The sequence below is a fragment of the Mesoplodon bidens genome (genome assembly GCF_964165515.1).
Source record: "Mesoplodon bidens genome assembly, chromosome: 17".
NCBI lineage: Eukaryota > Metazoa > Chordata > Mammalia > Artiodactyla > Ziphiidae > Mesoplodon > Mesoplodon bidens.
In genome coordinates, this window is record NC_138174.1 from 24,954,156 (window position 1) to 24,961,219 (window position 7,064).

Sequence of the window (7,064 nt, forward strand, 5' to 3'; positions counted from 1 at the left end):
TCCAGTGGGAAGACACTCAACCCTGGTGAACTCTGAGGAACAGGAACCCCAAATCGTGAATCTTGTGTCTACAGTATTTGGAACACTTAAAATACTGGTTCCCATTGCGGAGGTAAAAGGACAGCGTTTGGGCCAATTTGGAGTTAACTACTCCTGGGTACTCAAATGTTACAATGGGGATTTTTGTGGTCTGAGGAATACATGCAAAAACGCAGGTGTCTGTGGCCAGTGAACTTAAACATGAAGCAACAGTCACCCAGCAACAAGCCAGGAACACCTGTTGGTGTCTGTTAGATGCCACCCCAGGGCACAAATCAGCTCTTTCCTCCTGCATCACTGGGTGGATCAACAAACTTCTTCATGTGACTGATTAAGATACTAGTTGTCATCACAACTTCACTTTTTTTTTGTTGTTTGTTTTTGTGGGTTCTTTTTTTTTTTTTTTTGGTTTGCTTGGTTTTTTGAAATTGAAGTATAGTTGATTTACAATGTTGTGTTAGTTTCTGGTGTACAGCAAAGTGATTCAGTTTTACACACACACACACACACACACACATATATATACACACACACATATATATATATATATCCTTTTTCAGAATCTTTGCCCTTATAGGTTATTATAAAATATTGAGTATAGTTTGTTGTGCTATACAGTAGGACCTTGTTGTTTGTCTGTTTTATATATAGTAGTGTGTATATGTTAATCCCAAACTCCTAATTTATTCCTCCACAACTTTACTTTCTAAATAAACTGTGCCTCCTTTTGGTAAATTCAATGTATTTCCTAGCACCCTTGATTCAATTTGATAAAGATGTGTGGAGTGTTTGCACTGTGGCAGATGCTGTGGGTATTTGAAATGGAGAAAGAATGAAAGTAGGCTTTTTTCGAGTTCTTGCTATGATTAAACAACCTTGTGGGTGTTTATGAATTCCCTGCTCTACTTTGTCTAAGGAGGGTAGATTCAGAGAAAGATCATTTGTGTGACTAGGAGTAAGAAGGTAAAATGGGAAATACTTATGCTTCATGTAAGAAAAATGAAGCCATTTCCATGACCTAAAACAACACAGGTGGATTCCTCACTCCCACTGCGATGTTCCTGGTCAGGCTATGGCTTCCTTCCACGCAGTGATTCAGGCACCCAGGCTCCTTCCTTCTCGTGGACCTGTCATTCCTTAAGGCCTCAAAGTCCCCTACACCCTAACTGCAGAGGGAAAAGATCATGGAGAAAACCCATCCACTTCTTAAATGCTCCCTCCCAGAAGCGACAGATTCATCCTATTCACATTCCACTGGCAAGAATTAATCACATGGCCGCTCGTGGGTACAGGAAGGCATGAACACAGAATCCTCTTTCCTGTTGGGACAGCAATAATTCCCCAAAGCATAGACTTTTGGTAAGTAGCTAGCTACCTATGTGTATGCAGGTTCATACATTGCTATATTATTTTGCCTATTTCCCCCACTCTGACGTGAGCTCCATAAGAACAGGGATTTGTCTTTGTTCATTGTAGAATCCCCAGCTGGTGGTGATGCCGGAACTGAAACTTGGAGGAGTTGTCCAGGTGGAGAGGTCAGAGAAAGGCCATCCAAGGAGTGGATGGCACGTGAAAAGGCAGGAAGTATGAGGGCGTGGTGTGTTAGGAGAGCTGAATCTGCCTACTCTGGCCAGAGAGAAGAGTGAGCTCTGGGCCAGGGCATAGCAGGAGCCTGAGTGCAGGACCCAGAATGGGCAGGGCCATGGCCTCAGGCTAAGGAGTTGAAATATATCCTTAAGTACCACACAACTCAGAAATTTCACTCTTAGGTATATACTCCCCCAAAAAAGGAAAGAAAAAAGAAAATTATGTCCACACAAAATGTTCGTAATAGCCAAAAAGTAGAGACGACCAAAATGTCCCCCAATAAATGAATGGATAAACAAGATGTGGTAAATCAATACAATGAAATAGTACTCAGCCATAAAAAGGAATGAAGGACTGATTCGTGCTGCAACTTGGATGAACCTTGAAAACATTACCTAAGCGAAAGAAGCCAGACACAAAAGGCACATATTGTATGAGTCCATTTATATGAAATATGCAGAAAAGACAAATCCAAAGAGACAGAAATAGACTAGTGGTTGCCAGGGATTTAAAGGAAAGGGGAATGGGGCTTCCCTGGTGGCACAGTGGTTGAGAGTCCGCCTGCCGATGCAGGGGACACGGGTTCGTGCCCCGGTCCGGGAAGATCCCACATGTTGCGGAGCGGCTGGGCCCGTGAGCCATGACCGCTGAGCCTACGCGTCCGGAGCCTGTGCTCCACAACGGGAGAGGCCACAACAGTGAGAGGCCTGCGTACCGCAAAAAAAAAGGAAAGGGGAATGGGGTGTGAGGACTAATGGGTACAGGATTTCTTTGGGGGGAGATGACAATGTCCTGGAATTAGATAGTGGTAATGGTTGCCCATCTCTGTGAATATACTAAAGACAACAGAATCGTACCCTTTAAAAGGGTGGCCTCGGGGCTTCCCTGGTGGCGCAGTGGTTGAGAGTCTGCCTGCCGATGCAGGGGACATGGGTTCGTGCCCCGGTCCGGGAAGATCCCACGTGCCGCGGAGTGGCTAGGCCCGTGAGCCATGGCCACTGAGCCTGCACATCCGGAGCCTGTGCTCCGCAACGGGAGAGGCCACGACAGCAAGAGGCCCTCATACCGCAAAAAAAAAATAAAAATAAAATAAAATAAAAGGGTGGCCTCTGTAGTACGTGAATTTTATCTTAATAAAGCTGTTATTTTAAAACTCTATCCTTAGGACAAGAAGCCATGAAAGTTTCAAGCAGGTGATGATCACATGGTCAAGATATGACACTGGTGGTTATATCGACAATGGATTGAAGAGGGTGGAGAACAGTGCATGGAGCCTGGTCCTCCCAGTGAAGTGTAACAAGCAACTGGACTAAGGCCCCAGAATTAACAGCCCCCAGGTGAGTTAACACTGGGTCAAAGGACAGAAAAAACGGAGAAAGCACAGAACCAGCTTTGCAGCTCTCCCTGTAAAACCACATCTTCTAAGTTGTGCCAACAAAACGTGCACAGAGGGACTTCCCTGGCAGTCCAGTGGTTAGGACTCGGCGCTTTCACTGCCGTGAGCCTGGGTTTGATCCCTGGTCGAGGAACTAAGATCCCCCAAGCTGCACACTGAGCCACCAAAACAAAAAACGCTCAGAGCCCAAGAAGTACCAGGCATGTTTCTAGTCCTACTCCTTACATTTGAGGAGCTACTGGGTCGCTATGCCACTCATGTTGCTGGCACAGGAATTCACCCCCCAGGCTGTTTGTCTTTTCAGCACCAAAACATGGAGCAGGTTTCCAAGGTTCTCACCACTGACAATCTGTGTTGTGCAACTCTGGCTGCTGGCTCTGTGGTTGACATTTGGTCATTTTTCTTTTAAAGTATTAATAAGTAAATGCACATACCGGAAAGCCATTTGCATATCCTTGGAATAGCAGGGAGTCATGTTTTGCGAATTGGTAGGTAAGTGATCCAGGCAACAAATTCAGTACCTGCCACATTTGATGCCCTGCCCTACACCAAACTCTACAACTCAGTTGGGTTTCACAAACACCTACTGTGTGCCAGGGACCAAGTGATATGGAGTGGATAGGAAAATGATCTGTGTTCTTAGGAAGCTCATAGGCTGGTGAGGGAGAATGACTCTGAGGCAGATGGGGGTGAGTTTATGGAAGTGCGCTGATGGAGGGATGTGTGGGCATCTAGCCCACGGGGTGGGGAGAAGTCATGGGAGGCTTCCTAGAGGAACACTTCCAGTCTGGAAGGACTCCACAATCTGTGGGCCCTGAGGCTGGCCTTGCATCCATCAACTCATGGGGTAACTTCCTGGGTGGGAAAACTCAGTGGGCACACAGAATAAAGGTGGGGGGGGCGGGTGTTTCTGGGATTGTAAAGACGGACCAAACATGAAGACTTTTCAGGTAATATTCCAAGACTAGAGAACGGGAAAATCCAATCTATAGTTGCCTTTGGGAGTTTGTTGACTATGAAGGGCCCCAAGAGAGTCTCTTAGGCTGCTGAAAATGTTCTATATTTTGATTTGGATGATGACTGGAGGAGAGAGAGAGAGAGAGAGTCTTTAAGACTACACTGAAGGGCTTCCCTGGTGGTGCAGTGGTTGAGAGTCCGCCTGCCAATGCAGGGGACACGGGTTCGTGCCCGGGTCCGGGAAGATCCCACATGCCACGGAGCAGCTGGGCCCGTGAGCCATGGCCGCTGAGCCTGCACGTCCGGAGCCTGTGCTCCGCAACGGGAGAGGCCACAACAGTGAGAGGCCCGCGTACTACAAAAAAAAAAAAAAAAAAAAAAGACTACACTGAAGAACAAAACGAAACCATTGGCTTACTACAATAACTAGACTTATTCACTATATTTTTTTAATAGCACAAAAATTATTTACCACGTAGTTACTATTTACAAGTGTTTTTTTTTTTAAATTGAAGTATAGTTGATTTACAATGTTGTGTTACTTTCAGGTATATAGCAGTATAGCAAAGTGATTCAGTTATATATATATGTGTGTGTGTGTGTGTATATATATATATATATATATATATGTATATATATATATATTCTTTTTCAGATTCTTTTCCATTATGGTTTATCATAGGGTATTGAATATAGTTCCCTTTGTTACACAGTACGACCGTGTTGTTTATCTATTTTATATACAATAGTGTGTATCTCTTAATCCCAAACTCCTAATTTATCCATCTGCCGACCTCCATGTATTTTCACCTGTGTGATCTCATTTATTTCTCTGAATAAGCCTCAGCTTATTCAGGACACATATTTTATGCCAGAAACTCAAACTCCAATGCGTTAAATAACCTGCTCAAAATCATCCAACTAGGAAGTAACAGAGCCAGGAGTTGAATTAATTCTCCTAGCTCATAATTCAGCTACATTCCTGTTACCCAAGCTAGTTTAAAAATTGGGAGCTCTTAATGTCATGTTCTAACCACAGGTCGTGCCAAGAAGGCCCAAGAAACATCTCTTAGCTGCTTCTGACATGAACTCCTTTCAACTCAGTTCAGCCAAGCCTTGGTCCAGCCTGTGCCAGGCACAAACCAGCACCTGGGGGACCTGGCGTGGGGGGACATCACCCACACCTTCCAACAGCTCATGGGCTAGTGGAGAAGACAGGTCGTGCACACCTGGTTATGGCCAAAGCAGAGTATGAAACAGGCACTATGCTAGACACACAAAGGACCATGGGATGGCAAATGAGGCCACCATGGTTTTCAGTTGGCATTAATTTCATACCCAATATATGTGACTGTCTTGGGAAACAAGCTGGGCAGCTGCCAAGCTGGCTGCCGGAGAAGCTGGTTCTATGTACTTCTCCTGGTAATTCCTGTCCCCTTTTTTCCACATATTCCCTGGGCCTGGCCTGGGAAGCAAAGGGAGCCTGAAACTTCACTCATCAGCCCCTTCTCTGGAAGTCGCATGTTACCATAGCAACACTGACCTCGGTTCTGACATTGTCAGGCACCAGCTGGAAAGTTGGTGCAAACACTGGCTTTCACTGACAAGGGGCAAAGTCTCTGAAATCACTGCCTGATCAAAGTCCCAAGAAGGCCAACCTCTGACCCTTGAGGGGCGGGAGGCCAACTAACCCAGATGTTTCCCGAGGGCCAGCTGGTGTGATAGGAAGAACATGAGCTTAACCCAGGTGAACCTAGAAGTGGTCCAACTCTGCCGCTCTGTGCTGCCAGGACCTAAGCCTCAGTCCCTCGGCTGCAGACGGGGGATGATGACGCCTGCCTCACGGAGCTGCCCTGAGAATGTGATGAGAGCACCTTTGTCAAATGCCTCGCACGGGGTGCTTTTATAACTGGCACTAATTTCCCGCCATGAGGAGAACTTTCGGAGCATCTCTTTAAAAGTTCTGGCCAGGATTCACTCAACATCTCATTCACATAGACATCCCTCTTTGAAGATTACTTCACACTCCTTAAACGCTAGACTTATCTATTTAAATCCCAGAACAGGATGTCTTCAACTTCGGAAACGCCAGGGTGACCTCGGAGGCCCTTGTGCATCCCTGGAAAGGGTGCAGTTCATGTGACAGTCACCTCACTCCGTGGCACAGATGAGATGCAGCTGAAATGGTGGCTTTAGGTGGGGCCTGCCCCGCAGGACAGCCCAGCCGCGCAAGTGGAATTCAGGTCCCTAAAGTAGAACAGCTCAGGAGGCCCACAGGGAGGACCAGAGACCTGGGAGGGACAGCCATGGGACAGGACAGAAAAGCCTTAAGAGGTCAAGGACCCACCTTCACCCTTCACAAAGGGTCTTCCCTACACCCTTCAGACAAATGATACTCTATCCTTTAAAAATGAAGAAGTGTCAACCCCCCTGCCCACTGACTATGAGATTAGTGTGTCCAACGTAGCCAGGATCCCTGTCCATCCTGGTGATCTGGAAAGAGGTAACAGCTTCAATTGCCATTCAGTCTTTCAGGGAAGCAGGACAATGGAAATGAGGGCTTGTGTTTCCTGACCCCTCCACCTCCCCTCAGACCATCCCCAGGTTCCCTGTGTCTCTCCTGGATCGTGGAGCCAACGAGAGATTCAGAAAACAACCATCTCGACTCTGAGCAAAGAAACCTGGACCAGGTGCCCACCATCTTAAGAGAGATAAAGTCGTGATTGTCCAGTGCAGCGTCTTAATGATCAGGAGAAAAAGCTAATCCAACCTTTCGGATATGTTAGTGCATCTGTCTCTTTCTCTTCCTTGGGGGGGAGGGCGAGGGGGGACAGTTTTGCCTTTAAAAATGGGACTTAATACAACACGAAAAGAATTCTGGACATCAGGATGTGGCAGGATTGAAAGGCAGAATTCGCACAGAGGAAGAGTGACTACTGTGGTATCTCAGATCACAAATTACAAACAGTTGTGTGCAGTCTAAAAACACCATTCAGCAGCTGGTCAAGGAGAAGCAATCTCTTCCCTTTCTCAAACGAGATTAAAAATTAGAGGAATCTAAAATATGGCACAGATGAACTTTTAT